The 18,232-nt window shown below is 41.5% G+C and overlaps 1 protein-coding gene across 1 annotated transcript in view; it reads left to right on the top strand.

Annotated features, from left to right (window-relative positions):
• negr1 (neuronal growth regulator 1) overlaps nt 1-18,232 on the top strand; it is a 535,089-nt gene that overhangs the window by 485,997 nt on the left and 30,860 nt on the right. The gene's annotated exons all lie outside the window — the stretch shown is intronic.

Here is an 18,232-nt window from a genome sequence, read left to right as displayed (position 1 = left end):
TATGTAAATATTACTCCCTTTTCTGGAAAACCTTCATTATTTATATTAAAGCCTTAGAATTGTTTAAATTAATAGTTCTTCTTTTGCAACAATTATAGAGACACCCCTTTTAAACTATCGATCCATGTTTTCAATCTTCAATTTTATGCTTGAATCAAAATCTCTCCAGATAAGGTGGGAGTTTTATAATCAACATTTATTTTGATTATGTGCCATTTTGTCTTAGGATCATATTACGCTCTAATTCTTGTGTATGACAAGAACCAATGTTAATAATTGATTTCCCGATCTGCTTTATTGTAAATACAGTATGCTTAAACTGTTGACCAGCCTTTGAAAGTGAATCACTGTCTAGAACAAAACCATCAGTAAGAGTGAGGGTAAGGTCTTTGATTTTCAGTTGAGGTTAATTTACTCCGAAACCCAAGCTCTCCGTTTGTAAGGTACATGGCAGTAAATTAAAAGCAATGATAAATACAAAGACAAAATTGGTTTTCTCTATTTTATCCTGGTAATTAATTTAGATTTTGGATGCTACCAATTGTAAGTACTATTGGACAGCATTCTTCCCAGCCCCTGACTGGCATGGGCAATGAAACAATTTGTAAAAATCAGATGAGATTTTGAACAAGCCCCAACATCATGACCAAAAGGTCACATTTTCTAACCAAGTGCTGGAAATGAAGACAGGATTCTCAAAGGTGAGTGGTGAGAAAACTATTGACAGGGATTATTGTTCATTATCATCCTCAATATGACTCATCTCACTTCATTATATGCAGACTGTCATTCTCCCACTTACTGGGCATTTGCTCTTCCAAGCCTCCATCTCGGACACCCAGGAGCATCTGAGAATGTGCTCCATGAGCAGAGACTGCATGCATCCTACATCCATGGTCATTGGCATCTGACACATATTAGTCACATCGCATCAGCATGACCCAATTCTGATATACTTCTGTACTTCATTGCTGCATTTTGCAGTGCACCAGCACATCTCATTACAATGCTATTGCAAGGGACACGTTGCCAACAGAGACAGGCAGTCAGCTCACAGATTCACCAAGGCTGCATCTCAGAGCTACTCACTCGCTCCCTTGGTGTAAACTTACTTTGTGCCTATCAGGATGCTCATAGCGCCCCTGCCTTGCCTGGTCTTTATGGGTTTTGGCCTTCAATCAAAACTTAAAAGTATTCAATTATTCTGCCTTGACTTGCTTTTAGTGCAGACACAGAGTTATGTAGATTGTCATAGTTATCAACACATCAAGGGGGTTGAACATATTGCTATACAGGACATCGGTATGACATTCTGTCACCTACAGGTTGGGCCAGCAGCATATATTGCAAACATACTGCATGTGCATCACCCAAATGGCTATGTTTCATAGTCAAAGGGGAAAAAAGTTAAGGGGGCTTCCCTGCAGTATAGTCAGTCAGGGGCAGCAACACTGACATTGCAGGGACTTGTCACAGGATTGTTAGGGGCTCTGTCTCTTTACAGTCTGGAGAGTGGACAATGGTCAGTTCAGCAGGTCCAGTATGTCTAGTCAGGGGATTATCATCTATAGACCTGGATAGAGAACGTTCAGGGGACTGGTCAGTCATCAATCAACGATGTTCATCCAAGCTGATTGGGGGAGAGGAAGTGTAGGATGCATGATGTTAGGCCACAGTTCGTTCAGGGGGTCTTTCCAATTGGCATCAAAATAAGGTGGGTAGCATGGAGAATCAATGCTGGGGATTAAGAGCACCATTTATGAATGCTGAGAGGGGACAAAGCTAGTTTAATGGTGAAATTTGGTATATAAAATGGGCAAGGGAGCTAGAAATATATGGGATGCAATGAACTGGGGTGTTGTAGATAGTGAGTTCTCCATATGGCCTCAGCAAGAAGAATGTGCATCAGATAATGGACAGGATGAACTGTATGGATTGAACTCGAGATAAGGATAACTCCTAATAGCGGCTGGGAACATGTTGGGATGATAATGATTCAACATCGCACAGTAATGATCCAACCACCCAATGAGTGCCAGTTAGAAAGGGGCATGGAGGTTTGGGGGCACAGGAAGGCAGGGGAGGGGTTTGGGGGTGTGTGTGGGGGCGGGGAAATGGGGTGATGCCTAATGGCCCGGTTGAGTCTAGGACTCTCAGTGCTAAGTGTGAGATTCCATAGCTCTCCATTCCTAAATGTGACATGAAATGGGCAGAGTCAGTTCTTTTCCTCTGGACCAAAACACAGGCTCCATTCTTGAGTGACAGAAGACCCTTGCAGGCAATTGCATGAATCATCCACTTGTGTATTACACATGAAGTCATCAGTAATGGTACCATCGTGTATGTGTAATGGAGGGATTGTTTTATGAGCACAGGGTAAACAGGTTGTGACTCTACTTACTGGAGTTTAGAACAATGAGCAATTATCTTATTTAACCATGGTGAAGTTTTAAGGTCCTTGAAAGGGTAAATGCTGAGGAGATGTTTTCCCTCCTGGGAGAGTCTAGGACCAGAAGACCTTGTCTCAGAATAAAGGAGCACCAATTTAAGAGTGAACTGAGAAGGGATTTCTTCCCTGATGGTTGTGAATCTTTGGAAGTCCTTTCCACAGATGCTGTGGGGACAGAGTCATAGAGTCATGGAGATGTACAGCACAGAAACAGACCCTTCGGTCCAACTCGTCCATGCTGACCTGATATCCTAAACTAATCTAGTCCCACCTGCTAGCACCTGCCCCATTTCCCTCCAACCCCTTCCTATTCAATCCTTGTGGATATTTAAAGCTGGGATAGATAGAGTCTTGACCAGGAGGGGAATCAAGGGTTACAGGGGGAAGGGCAGGAAAGTGGACATGAGGAATCTTGGATCACCCACAATTCTTCTGAATGGCGGAGCAGGCTCAAGGGACTAAATGGCCTACTTCTGGTTCCTTTTTTTGTGGTCTTATGGTAACACATGTACAGCTGTATGGGGTGCAAATTCTGATCAAAAGGCTGCAGCTGGAGGTCTCCTTGGAATGGACAGGTGATACAGGAAGACCAGAGTCTATCATCCTTAGAGCCACTTCCTCCGGATGAGCGAGGTGCAGTGTCAGTGCAGACTGAGGATGGCTCAGACACTGTCACAGGACTATGCCAGGTGCCAGAGTCGGACTTGTAACCTTGAGAGATGGTGGCCATCCTAACCCAGTGGCTTCGAGGTGACAACTTCTTGAACTTCGGTGACTGGCTCCTTCGAAGGAGTCGTTGGGAACCTCTATGGGATCTCTCAATCATCCACCCAATAATGTATTGAGGCTGTTACCAAAGCAATTTGCTGCGGCCCGGGCAATAAGTTTTGGTAACATCCCTGACTTCCCTCAGGCCGCAAAGCACTCTAGACTGTACACACATATACTGAGAGGCCCACGGGGTTCACCAACAAAAAAGGCTTCAATTCTATCAATGTGCAAATTGTCTGTGATCATTGGTACCATATCTTGTAAATCTGCATCTGATACCTTAGGAGCTGCCCTACTGCCTATATACATGAGGCACTCTCATGAATTCCATTGTATTTGTGGGCGCTGATGCTTTGCAAGGATGATCACTGGGAGACACGGGCTACCATCTATAAGCATGGCTGATGACTCTGTTATGGATTTCCCTGACTGAGACTGAGTGCAGCTATAGTGTAGCCCATCCTTTGATCAGGGCCATGGTGGAGCAGACGTTAAGCCTCCAGAAGATGAAATTCCACTCCTTGTACTGGTCTGGAGGTGGTGTTGTATAAACTCCAGAAGAATATGCTGCACACTCCTAATATGCTGTGCTGTGAACAATGGAACAGGCAAAGAAAGGATGTGATAGATGTTGACAAATTGGGAGGGCAGGAGCAGTCTTCTGAGGATGAGGACATTTCAGTAGGAGAAACATCATCTTCTGCATGATAGAGTGCAGCAGCATGAGGCGCTATAGTGAGACAGGGCATAATTAACAGCCAGTTCCAAGACATGAGGCTGGATGCAGTGATCATTTATTGTCTATAACATTATTGGTACTCGGCATGTAAGTAATTTGTTCCTGTATGGAGAGGCAAATGCAGCTTGTTTGTCTGATTTCTGTTCACATTGGTGATGTTGATGTTGGTGAATAAAGGTAATTATTTTGAACTGTTTCAACTCTTCCACATTAAATATTAAGATGCTGGACTACAGTCAGCACTGAGGTAAGAGTAGCAGTGACACAGAGGGTTGTAAGAGGGAATGTGTCTAAGGAAAAGTGAGTTGTGTGGCCTGGGGCTTAAACAATGAATGGGAAAGGAATGTGTAGTTGTATGTGCAAGAAATTATTAGTCATATGTCTGTGCCATGACAGGCATTGGTCAGTGGCTTCTGTGCCAAAACATTGACAAATGAAAAACAACTCTTAATGGCAGACACTTGTCTGGATGCACAACTAGACTTCAAGAGATAGCACTGGTGCCATGTATTCCGGGTTATCCTAGCAGTAGCAAGGACATCTACCTACAGTGAGTGGTAGAATCCAGCTAGCATCACATGAGAGAAGCACCATAGGGACATAGTACCTGGTTAGTGGGGTGGGTTTAGCACAAGCATGTGAGAAAACATGCCAGGCATTGCAGAGAGAAATACTCCAATTAAACTGGTTTCTGGTAAGATTCTCAAATTGTGTTAAAATACAGTTCATGGACCAGAGTTATTGCACTCATAGCCTTTGCCAGGTCCATGCAAAACTACTGCCAATCTCTCGATTCTTGCTGACTGCATTTATGATGCTCTGCAAAATAACATCATTGCAATTAGAGACTAGTGTTGCTGCAGCAACTTCGGACGTAATACAATTGCAAGATATTTAAGAAACTGAAACCTGACTTCACGCATAATTTGTCTTCAGTTATGTTGCTATTAAGTTTCCTGTCTTCAGCTTTCATCAAAAGTTTGATCTGCTTTAACGTTTTTGAATGCTTGACTTACAACTAATCATAATTAATAAAGGTGCCGAACTTTTGTTTTCTTTAGATATGATGTTAAGTTGTGGGATATACTCCAACAACGACTAAAACAGGTAGATGTTGAGATGTACTGAAAGGTCAATATTGAGCAGAATTAGTGAAGGTGCCTTGCCTGTCAGAAGCCATTACTGTGCCTGTATGTAGAATCCTGTGTGCAATTCTGGTCAGTAATTGAGCATTTCAGCTATTGAAAGACTATTTAGAGAACAACCATAACTATTGCAAAGGAGAGAAACCAAAGGAGATTGAGGATTGAATATTATGTAAACTGTGCACGTTCTCACTGGAAAAAAGATGGTTGAGAGATAATATGATTGCTGTTTTGGGTTCACAAGAAACAGTATATACATGATATCTCATCCAAAATAATAGGACCAGAGGATAGAGCGTGTACTTGAATGGGGTTTGAATCAACCAAATCTGTGGAAACAATGTTTAAGTGGGTGATCAGTCTGTAGAATAGGCCCATTAGGGAGGCAGCTAGACAGTTCATTCATATGCATAGTTGATAGATTTTCAAAAATGAATATTTTAGAATACAATATATGAGTAATTTGAAATATGACATATGGGAAGTGTGGGATGGTTCAAAGGATTAAAAGACTCTGGATTCACAGTTGCTGAAGCCCTGTACCAATGTGTTTTCTTGTGTCAAGCCTGTGTCTGTTGTATACTGGTTGTCAGTAATGGAATGTTTTGATTCATCAACAACCCCATTCAAACATTATGCAACTACCTGGCTAGTAGAAGGCTAACTACATTTTAAAATTATATAATTCCTACTTTCCTATAAACATGGTAGTTGTCAATGGAATGGGCCAGAACTTTGGATTTATGGAATATATGCAAATTTAATACCACCTTAAAACTCCACCCTAAATCCTGCTACAATTGAGAAATGTTGTACAATACGTCTGTCTAAGCTTAGCTATACAAATCATCAGGTTTGACAAGGCTGTTGTAATTAAATCCTAAACGCTGATATTTATACACTCAGAGTTTAAATTATGTCAATATCAAACGGGGGATAGCAACTAGTAAACACAGATGATGGGATCTTAAAGGTGAATTTGCATTGTCTATTCTGTGCTATTGGATAGGGATGTGTAATTTTACTTTGGTCTCTTACCAAAGTACTTTTTGTCAAACCAGCAACTATTTGAAAAGTCTCATCAGTGCTCGTATAGAATTCCTGGTACAGCAACAAAGCTGCAATGGGCGTACAGGTACTGCAACTCTATATTAAACACTTCCATATACAAGTGAGATTATAAATACTTTGGTACAAGATGAATACCCGTAGATTTGTGGACAGCATACCCTTTAAGATGCATGGCCAAGCTTGGGGAATTCTGAGCACATCAATCAGGAGGTCAGTATATGGCTTCCACCTCCAGCATGGACTGCACAGCAGGAAGGAACATTAGAGGGAACATTGTTTGAGAATTAAATTTTAAGCTATGTATGGTTGATTATCTGAAATATACAAAATATATGTCAATAATTAATTGCAACAATGATACTTGTTTGTCATTAATTAAACTTAGCAAAGTTGTCACTTATTATTTTTGTCACTTCTATCCATCTAGTTCTGCTTGAAGTTTGGCCTGATTTGTTGTCATCCGCTGTCATTATTTTAACCCTTTCTCCCGGCTAATTTTAGTCACAGTCTTCTTTATGTCACCCTACATGAGCTTTCAGGTCCCAACCCTCCACAGTTGGGGAACAGTCACCTGAGAATGCTTTTCCCTGAAGTAAAAACAATGACTGCAGATGATGGAAACCAGATTCTGGATCAGCGGTGCTGGAAGAGCACACCAGTTCAGGCAGCATCCAAAGTGCAGCGAAATCAACGTTTCGGGCAAAAGTCCTTCATCAGGAATAAAGGCAGTGAGCCTGAGGTGTGGAGAGATAAGCTAGAGGAGGGTGGGGGTGGGGAGAAAGTAGCATAGAGTACAATGGGTGAGTGGGGGAGGGGATGAAGGTGATAGGTCAGGGAGGAGAGGGTGGAGTGGATAGGTGGAAAAGGAGCTAGGCAGGTCGGACAAGTCCGGACAAGTCATGGGGACAGTGTAGAGCTGGAAGTTTGGAACTAGGGTGAGGTGGGGGAAGGGGAAATGAGGAAACTGTTGAAGTCCACATTGATGTCCTGGGGTTGAAGTGTTCCGAGGTGGAAGACGAGGCGTTCTTCCTCCAGGCATCTGCTGGTGAGGGAGCGGCGGTGAAGGAGGCCCAGGACCTCCATGTCCTCGGCAGAGTGGGAGGGGGAGTTGAAATGTTGGGCCATGGGGCGGTGTGGTTGATTGGTGCGGGTGTTCCGGAGATGTTCCCTAAAGCGCTCTGCTAGGAGGCGCCCAGTCTCCCCAATGTAGAGGAGACCACATCGGGAGCAACAGATACAAAAAATGATATTGATGGATGTGCAGGTACAACTTTGATGGATGTGGAAGGCTCCTTTAGGGCCTTGGATGGAGGTGAGGGAGGAGGTGTGGGCACAGGCAGGGGAAAGTGCCAGGATGGAAGGGTGGGTGGTAGGGGGTGCGTGGACCTGACCAGGTAGTACGGAGGGAACGGTCTTTGTGGAAGGCAGAAAGGGTTGGGGAGGGAAATATATCCCTGGTGGTGGGTTCTTTTTGGAGGTGGCGGAAATGTTGACGGATGATTTGGTTTATGTGAAGGTTTGTAGAGTGGAAGGTGAGCACCAGGGGGCGTTCTGTCCTTGTTAAGGTGGAGGGGTGGGGTCTGAGAGCGGAGGTGCGAAATGTGGACGAGATGCGTTGGAGGGCATCTTTAACCACGTGGGAAGGGAAATTGCGGTCTCTAAAGAAGGAAGCCATCCGGTGTGTTCTATGGTGGAACTGGTCCTCCTGGGAGCAGATACGGCAGAGGCGGAGGAATTGGGAATACGGGATGGCATTTTTGCAAGAGGTAGGGTGGGAAGAGGTATAACCAGGTAGCTGTGGGAGTCAGTGGGTTTGTAAAAAATGTCAGTGTCAAGTCGGTCGTCATTAATGGAAATGGAGAGGTCGAGGAAGGGGAGAGAGGTATCAGAGATGGTCCAGGTAAGTTTAAGGTCAGGGTGGAATGTGTTGGTGAAGTTGATGAATTGCTCAACCTCCTCGCGGGAGCATGAGGTGGCACCAATGCAGTCATCAATGTAGTGGAGGAAGAGGTGGGGAGTGGTGCCGGTGTAATTACGGAAGATCAACTGTTCTACGTAGCCAACAAAGAGACAGGCATAGCTGGGGCCCATATGTGTGCCCATGGCTACCCCTTTGGTCTGGAGGAAGTGGGAGGATTCAAAGGAGAAATTGTTAAGGATGAGGACCAGTTCGGCCAAACGAATGAGAGTGTCAGTGGAAGGGTATTGTTGGATACGTTTGGAGATGAAAAAAACAGAGGGCTTGGAGGCCCTGGTCATGGAGGTGTAGAGGGATTGGATATCGATGGTGAAGATTAGGCGTTGGGGGCCGGGGAAACAGAAGTCTTGGAGGAGGTGGAGGGCGTGGGTGGTGTCTCAAACGTATGTGGGGAGTTCCTGGACTGCGGGGGTAGAACAGTGTCGAGGTAGGTAGAGATGAGTTAGGCCAATTAGTGGCTGGAGGCTAGTTGTCATTCAATAAGAAACAGCTTAGATGGAGAAGTTATGGAAAAAAGAAGCCAACCATATCTTGAAGTGCTCTCTCAGCAACTTTATAAAATTCAAATTGAAAAGTAGTTGAGACACCACAATGGAAGTGAACATCACACATGTGCACACACAAACATTGTGGGCGGCACGGTGGCACAGTGGTTAACACTGCTGCCTCACAGCACCTGAGACCCGGGTTCAATTCCTGACTCAGGTGACTGACTGTGTGGAGTTTGCACGTTCTCCCCGTGTCTGCGTGGGTTTCCTCCAGGTGCTCCGGTTTCCTCCCACAGTCCAAAGATGTGCGGGCCAGGTGAATTGGCCATGCTAAATTGCCCATAGTGTTAGGTAAGGGGTAAATGTAGGGGTAGGGTAAATGTAGGGGTATGGGTGGGTTGCGCGTCGGTGTGGACTTGTTGGGCCGAAGGGCCTGTTTCCACACTGTATGTAATCTAATCTATTCTAATTCCTCCCTGATGTCATTCTAGGAAAACAGCCTTGGAACATGTTGGTGCCAACAAACTGACACATTGTCCATCTGTATGAATTTGTCCACCCACTTGCCCAAACAGAGGAAAAACATCTGCCCCTTACTGAGTTCATTTAAGCCTATTTGTCTTTCTCAATTTTTAGAATTGATATGCTACCTTCGGCCCAACAAGTCCACACTGACCTTTCAAAGAGTAACCCACCCAGACCCATTCCCTTATCCTTTACTTACCCCTGACTAATGCACCTAACCTGCACATCCCTGAACACTGTGGGCAATTTAGATGGCCAATTCACCGAAGCAGCACATCTTTGGATTGTGGGAAGAAACCGAAGCACTTGGAGGAAACCCATGCAGACACGGAGAGAATGTGCAAACTCCATGCAGACAGTCACCCGAGGCAGGACCAAACCCAGATCCCTGGCGCTGTGAGGAAGCAGTGCTCACCACTGAGCCACCATGCATGGTCCTCCAACAAGTCAACTTGCCTGTATCAGTAAAGCTAACAAATTTTGGTTAGGATTGTAAAAATATGGAACTAACTTAAAATTGGGTGCTATAGTTCTTAACATACCTACAGAGACATTTATCTTTACAATCGGCCTGCTAGCAGATTGTACAAAATTACTTTTGTTTTTAATATTATAGAAGCTTTGTAACTTTCTTCACTAGCAGAAAGAATGACTTAACAAAAAGCAAAAAAAAAAACCCATTAGCATGGTCAGACTTAAGCATCTATCATTCTTGGACATCTTTTAGTTTCACCACTTGCTAACTCAACACCATTCATTAAGTATCTCCAGCTATTTTCTTCTAATGTGCAAGGCCTTTTTATATTTAATCACCATTAAAATTCATCTGTGAACGTTGTACCTCTTGGATGTGTTGTCAGTGTCCTGTTGTAATTCCTTGGCTGCTTTTTCTGATTTACTGCTCCCCTGGCTTCCAACCATCTGTGAATTTGATCAATGTACAATGTGTATTTGTATCCGGGTCAACATTCAATGTAAAATATTCCCTTTCCTACCATTCAGACTCAGTAGGAACAGTTGCAGGCTGTGATGTTCATCTGCTCCATAAAATTAGTGTTGCTCACTATCCTTTGGAGTCATACACAACAACTGTTAATGAATTACTTGGGAGCAATTTTTTTTACAGTATTGATGCTGAATTCTGAAATTATTGACACCTCAGATTGATACAAAAGCATAAAATGCTGGAAATGTTGAACATGTCAGGGCAGATCTGTAAGGAAAAGAAAATATTGACGTTCTGGCATAATCAATCATCAGGAGAGATTGATAGTTGAGTGTGAAAGGAATGTTAACTTGTGCTGATTATATATAGCAACTCACTGTCAGTGTGTGCAACTAATAGTGGCTCAGTGGTTTTTTGCTGAGATTTAGGCCAGAATGACAGATTTAATTGGAAACAGAGAGAGCAAGAGAGAATACTTTAAGGAAAACAGGCCAATATTGCTTAAATTGAAGAGTTAAGGGGTTTCCATAAATTCAAGAAATAGAGCACAAGATAAACCTTAATGGTTTTGGGTTTGTGACACATTACTTTCCAAAATCTATAGTTTGTCTTTCAAAACGATTTCCAATAAATCAATAAGCAATTTGGTGATCTCATGACATAAAGACCACATTGGTAATTAATAAGATCAGAATCTGGAAAATTGGCAGTATCAGCAGACAAAAGAGAGAACCATTTCTAGGACATTCCTCTGCCCAGTGTTTCAGAAGTAGTTAACATATAACTGGTTTAAAATAAATAAGTTAGCATATGCTAATTTAAATACCTAGAAGAATGTCTTTCAATTGCATTAAGCTTTTAGCCACTTATGCTGTCAATATTAATTTGTGAGCACATGAATCCTTGCTAAATTACATTGCCCTAAATGTGATGTCAGGGTGAATAGTGGCACAACTGAGGAATGACTGGGGGAGCTACAGTGAGAATCGTACCAGATTGGCAGCATAGAGGTAACATTTTGCCTAACTAAACATTGAATTGTAAGATACAGTGCTGAATCATATAAAGAGGTTTATTTCAACTGGTGAATAGAAACGGTGGGCACATGTATTCTTATTAATGTTAATTCTAGAGATGTAAAATTTTTCATGATTTAGCAGTCAAATAGAATTTTACATCTGTTTTCTGAGAGTTTTGTTTCTTTTTAGAATTCCTACAACCCACCCCCAGTTTTACTGAAATAACAGCAACGTAACATTACTTTCATTCTTGCATGTTCGTGAAAGATATTAGGGACTATCATCGTGTGCTTGCAACATCCATTTTCCATGTGGGAGGAAATTATATCATTGCAGCAAAGCATGCTGTGAGGAGGTGTTTTCGCCCAGGCACAGGCACAGTTCAATCTTCTGTCTAGCTTGGCCTTGTGATAGAGGAGGCCTTATATTGGTTTCCCAGCCTGTACCTGCATCAATTGCAAGAGTATGGCGAAGATGTAAGTCAGACAGCAGGAGGCAATGACAGATTTCAAACTTCCTACCTAATCTACTGACATGAAGTCTACTGTGTTTCCAGTTAATGGAGTGACAAGACAGTTGTGGGATGGATAGTGAGGTATTTTTAAGGTACAAAATTATATCTCCATTTTTCCCCATGATTATGAAGTAAAATAATTCAGGATCTCATTCATTGATTTGGTTATCGACTCTGTTGTACTGCAGCAATGAGATTCTCCACATTGAGCACTTTAATCCTGTTCAATTTGAAAACTTTGGGTTGATCACACACAGTTCAGAACAGCTAGAATATTGTTCCTTTAGCCTAAGGGACAATGATTGTCATATTGGTAAGACAATATGATTGCTGTTTCATGTAATTCACAGACTTGAAGTTAATCAAGCAGTTTTGGAAGACAAGAGCACATTGTTTAATTCAGAAAATGTGGCAAAAAGTGAGGAATTTCTCTTGTTAAGAATGCAAATTTTTATGACGTGGTTATGTTTTAAATTGTCTCTTTTAATCCAAAGTAAAAACAGTAGGAGTAAGTAATCCTCGTCCTGACAATAAGCCAATATTACCTGGTCATCATGGCAGGGGACAAAGAACAAATGTTGCTGAAATTCACAACCAGCTTTAACACCTGAAACCAAAACACATAGCAGTTGGCTTTACCATGTGCAGGCTTAGACTTGCTTGCAGTATGATTAAAAATCCTTGGCCACAGGGAGGCTGAGCTTTTTGTATTGGTGGAGCACATGTCCTTTGCAGCAGAAATACCAGAGGAAGTTTAGACAGTCAAGTCCCACCAAAGGGGAAAGGGAGGAGGGGTGTGTAATTGGGGGTAGTCCAGAATTCACACATTCATGGTTCTTGAAGGCAGTTGGCCATTTAAACGATCAGATGCCTTTACTCAAGTCGGACTTCAGAGTCCCTGTTGTCTGCTTTATGTTTTAATCTTTATTTTTAAACTTTGACCACAGTGGCCAGCCCACCTTGAGAATTGGCTGTCTCCTCCATACTTCTCATGTCCCTGCCCAAATCCCAATCCAGCCTGCCAATCCCCACTCCCCAAATCTGAACACCCCCAAACTCAAACACACACTACCATTCAATAAGATCATAATAGTTCTGTTTTCCTTTGATGTTCTGCATTACCATTTACCTCCAGTAACCTTTTAATTCCCTTGCCTAACCAGAATCTATGTACCAATGCCTTAAAAATGTTCAGCAACTCTGTCTCTACCACCTACTGAGGGACAGAATTCCACAAATTCATATGACCAAATAAATGCCTAATCTCTGTCCTGAAATGGCCACTCCTATTTTTTAAAACAGTGTCCCTAGTTCTGAACCCAATCCACAATGGAGGCAGCCTTTCCAGGTCCACCTTGTCAGTCATTCAGGATCTTAAACACTTCAATCAAGTCAACCCTCACCCTTCCAGCGGAAAGTTTGTCCAGTCTTACCTTATAAAACAACACACTCATTTGAGGCATCAATCTAGTTAATCTCCTGTGAAACACCATCAATGCATTTACACCTTTCCATTTGACGTAAGGAGGATGAAACAGCTCACATTCCCTGACAAAATAGCAATTAAATTTTGAATGACCCACAATCTCCCTATAACATTTAACCCTGCGATCTTACAATGATTTAGTTCCACATTAGCAAAATAAGACACCGCATTACACGGTAAAGTACTGTAATCAATTTAGCAGGGTCATTTGAGTTCTTTCCCTGTGTGTCTAAAGGCTGAGTGCTATTTTAGGAATCTTAAAAAAACATCCTGCACACCATATGCTCTATCCTGCAGGTGGAGTCTGCATGTTGCAGTGAAGCTCTTATTATGATATTTCATAGTGCATAGACCCCAGAGATTGAAATACATGCAGACCATCATCTGGATAATATGAATAACAAGACACTTTTTGAAGAGCTGACAAATGGCTCTTCCATCATTTTTCATCCTGCATTTTTATGACATTTCTATTATTGTTACTGATGTACCCTTTTCCACTTCCATACAACTTTATGAATTATTTTGGCAGTCTTGTGGTAGCACCCCTGCTCCTGAGCTAAAAATTCTTATTTCAAGTCTCATTCCAGGAATTCATGGCCTAGGCAGGTGCTTTCATCATGTGGCCTAACTGGCTAAGTATCAACTTTGAAATTCTTCCTACATACATTAATGGCATGCAGTACTGTGGAAGAGATCCCTGACCAACTACATGCAAGGAATGAAATTGGTGACCATAGGCTATGTCACCCACCTCCGCCATAAAACATGTCAATAAAATGGACATTACCACAAAAACAGAAAGTACTGCTGATGCTGTAAATAAGAAACAAAAACAGAAATTGCTGAAAAAACTTTGCACATCTGGCAGTGTTTGTGGAGAGAAATCAGAGTTAGCATTTTGGGTCCAATGACTCTTCCTCAGTTTTGAAGAGGGGTCACTTGATCCAAAACATTAACTCTGATTTCTCTCCAGAGTTACTGCCAGACTGGCTGAGCTTTTCCAGTAACTCCTGTTTTTGAGATTATGGCAACTTAAACTCCTTGCGAGTGCCATTTGGCTTGATGGATGACATGGATCAGATTGGCACCTACATCTCTAGCCTTGATCCCCAGTTTGGGTTGGATAAATTTGGGATCTGCCTCTTTGTTCTAATCATGGTTAAAATTTTGAAGCTTTGAGTTAGTTCTGCCATCAGCCAGAGAACAGAAAAAGTGTATCTTTGTCTCTTGTTTGCTACCATCTTGTGTACTGGCTGAGTTATTCTAAATTGTAGTATTCACACATTGTGCTCCACAAGAAAAGGTTTCTGCCTGCAGCATTTGCTACAAAAATCTTAACTATTATTTAAAAATAAATAACAATATCTAAAATCATTCTTCAAGCTGCCAATTCTAGTTGGTTCAGTTTTCTTAATGACAATCCTGATTTACCTTCTGTTACAAATAGGAATGCAGTGGATCAAGTTGTTGTGTATATAATTGCACACAAATATTATGGTCCATTATAGTATCATTAGGCAATGCTGACTCTGAAATATAATTTCCCAAATATAAATGCAATATAAGAATGCAAACTGCAAGCAGCAAAGGGCAAAAACCCAATTAGCTAATATAAATTTGTGTGGAGTCCTCAGCTCCATGTAATGACAACTGAAATGCTATGTGGTCTGAAGCATCTCAATTTGAATTCCAGACTGCATACAGAATTTAAGTCAAAAATACTGATAGTGCTTTCTCTTTTAGGATTACAATAAGCTTTATTTTTTTCTTTGAAGTTTCATATATTGTTTGGAATTTGTTTGGAGATTATATCTAAAGTCTTTTGAAATTGTTCGCCGAACTTCCATTAGCAAAACCAAACAGGCAAATTCTGATTATTTCCTTGCACCAAACTACTATATTCATCAAAATAATTACCCATTTGGATTCCCAGTCTTGATCGCTGATAAATCTCATTGCAAGAAAAGGCTGGATGCAGGAATGCAGTCACAAAATGTTTGTGGCAACAGAAACTGAAAACTTCAGAAAATATAAGGAACAAAGTATAAATTTTCATAGCGTCAAATGTATGAAGCTTCAAAATCAATAATGCGATTTGCAGCTTATCATTACTGTCAGAAATTTTGGTTTTCTTCATTTGTAACTAAGGACTGGAATGTACAGAATGAATATTATACTCCAAGGGGATTGGGCATGCAGGCCGTGATGTCTTCCCTGAAGGTTTCTTTTCCTCCGCTGGCCTTGCAGTGTTCTATGAATGGCAGGGGAGATGTCAGGTGGACGGCAACCTTTTGTCAATTGAGGTGCTTGTGGTCATTAATTAGCACTTTTCAAATCTGCCATAACATGACTGGCAGGATGATGAGGTGAACAATAGAGTTAGAACCCTGGCAGTTAGTAGTGCTGAGCCCACATATCGGAAAGGGAGTGTACCTCCTTATCGGGCCCTCTTTAGATCAAAAATGATCCTCTTCCCAAGCCTGACATCCCCATGTTTGCTATTTTCCATGTTCAATCCAACCAGCTTGCCTAATCCCCCTCATTCTCCTTACTGGCCTGTGCCCCTGCAATACCTCCCCCATACTTACCTTGCATCTGGTTCTTATAACAAAATGTGTGGTGTATGTATTCATTTCAGGATTTTTTTTTGTTTGAAATTAACATTTCAGTAGAAAATGGGCTAAATACAATTGATGCACCTTGAAGTCTAGTGCACTTAAAAGGTTGGTGCTAATTTACTTTAACAGGTTAAACAGCAAGGAAGGTAAGGTAATTAAAATGCTGAGCTTCAGTGTATTAGAACACCAAAACCAATGATAGTTAAGAATATTGCCAACATTTGCTCATAGAATTATAGAAAGATGGACCTATCAGAGCTCTAAAAGCTTGTAGTAATGATCATTTAGGAAGATTTTGTTTTCGTAGTTAATGCTGAATTTATTAAAAGCATAATTAACAATTAACAATAAGATATGTTATCCCTGAGCAAGCTGTAAAATCAGACCTGTATCAGGAGAAAATAAGTGGGAGCAAAACTGCTGGTAAGTGCTAAGTGAGCTGCTTTGGATGTACAAAATCCCATGACAGTATTTCAAATTAAAGCAGGAAGCTCTAACTCCATTCCAAGATTTGGGCCTATAATCCAGGCAAAAAAAAAAAATTCTGTGCTGGAATACTGCTGCATTGGAGCTGTTGTTTCCTGTGTATTCACTCATAGGATATGGGCATCGCTGGCTGGCCAGCCTTGTATTGCCAATCCCTCGTTGCCCGTCAGATGATGATAAGCCGCCTTCTTGAACCACTGTAGTCCATGTACTATAGGTTGCCTGACAATGCCATTAGGGAGAGAAGTCCAGGCTTTTGAGCCAATGGCAATGATGAAATGGAATGGTGATATATTTCTAAGTCAGGATGGTGAGTGTCTTGGAAGGGAATGTGCAGGTGGTGATGCTCCCATATATCTGCCTCCTCGTCCTTCTAAAAAGAAGTGGTTGTGGATTTCGAAAGTGCTGTATAAGAATCATTAGTGAATTCTGCAGTACCTCTTGTAAATAGAACACACTGCTGCAACCAAGGAGAGTGGTTGCTTGTGGATGTAGTGTCAATTAAGCAGGCTGCTTTATCCTGGATGGTGTCAAGCTTCTTGAATGTTGTTGGAACTGCAGTCATCCAGGCAAGTAGGGAATATTTCATCACACTCCTGACTTATGCCTTGTAGATGGTGAACAGGCTTTGGGGAGTCAGAAAGTAAGTTACTCGCCACAGTATTCCTTGCCTCTGATCTGCTATTGTACCATCTATGCTTATTTGACAAGTCCAGTTGAGTTTCTGGTCAATGGTAACCACGAGGACATAGATATTGGGGGAGTCAGTGATGGTAAGACCATTAAATAATCAAAGGGTTGGGGGTTAGATTGTCTTTTATTGGAGATGGTCATTGCCTGGCATTTGTTGGCACAAATGTCACTTTCCACTTTTCGGCCCAAGTCTGGATATTGTCCAGATCTTGTTGCATTTGAACATGGACTTCTGTAGTATCCGAGGAGTCGCAAATAATGCTGAACATTGGGCAATCATTGGCGAATATCTCCACTCCTGATGGAGGGAAACTCATTGATGAAGCAACTTAAAAAGGTTGGGCCAAGGACACTACCCTGAGGAGCTCCTCCAGAGATGTCCTGGAGCTGAGATGACTGATCACCAATAACCACAACCATCTTCCTATGTGACAGGTATAACTCCAACCAATATAGAGTTTGCCCTCTGATTCCTATTGATACCAATTTTGCCAGGAGTCCTTGGTGCTACACTCAATCACATATAGCATTGAATTCAAGGACTGTCACACTCAACTCACCTTATTTCCAGGTAATAAAGACTTCTCAGTTTCTTCAGTGGATCCCATGGCACTATTTGAAGAAGGTTTCTTTTTCAGTATTGAAAAAAAACAGAAATGAAAATCTTTTCCTGGGAGGAGCTAATCAGTCTAAGATGTTATTCCATGTTAAGTTTCATATGATTAAACCGTAAAGTGTAATTACTCTTCAGTCTAACCAGAGATTCCCAAGAGACTGTCATGCAACTCTAATGTAATATAAATAGTTATTAAAAGCATTTAATAAATATATTCTGTTCAACACAAAATGGACTCACTTCTGCCAAAGACTTCCTATATTCAAAAGGTTCCAGTCAGAATGTTGAGGGTATCACTAAAAAAAAATCACCATTTTAAAAATCTACAGAGCTAGTTCGTGAAAGCAGCAGTCAGTAAGTAAGAAGACTGTAGAATTGTACCACAAATCCTACTGCAGAAACTAAAACAATTGGAAATACTGAAATATGCTGACAAAAAAGTGTAAACCAAGGACAGTCTCACCAAAGCCAGAAGGGGAAATACCCAAACCATGAACCCAGGATAAATCAGTCAATACTGGACACACAAAATAAGTTAAGTACTTGAGAAAAAAGGTGAAACATTTTATATTGAAGAAAAATTTGAGACTGAGAAGCTAAAAGCAGGCTTGAATTGCTAAACCCAGGAAACAAACATCATAATAATTATTTTAAATGTTCAGGAAAAGTTACAAAAGCATTGGAG

Source organism: Hemiscyllium ocellatum, chromosome 9 (assembly GCF_020745735.1).
Source record: "Hemiscyllium ocellatum isolate sHemOce1 chromosome 9, sHemOce1.pat.X.cur, whole genome shotgun sequence".
Lineage (NCBI taxonomy): Eukaryota > Metazoa > Chordata > Chondrichthyes > Orectolobiformes > Hemiscylliidae > Hemiscyllium > Hemiscyllium ocellatum.
This window is presented reverse-complemented; position numbering and strand designations above follow the sequence as displayed.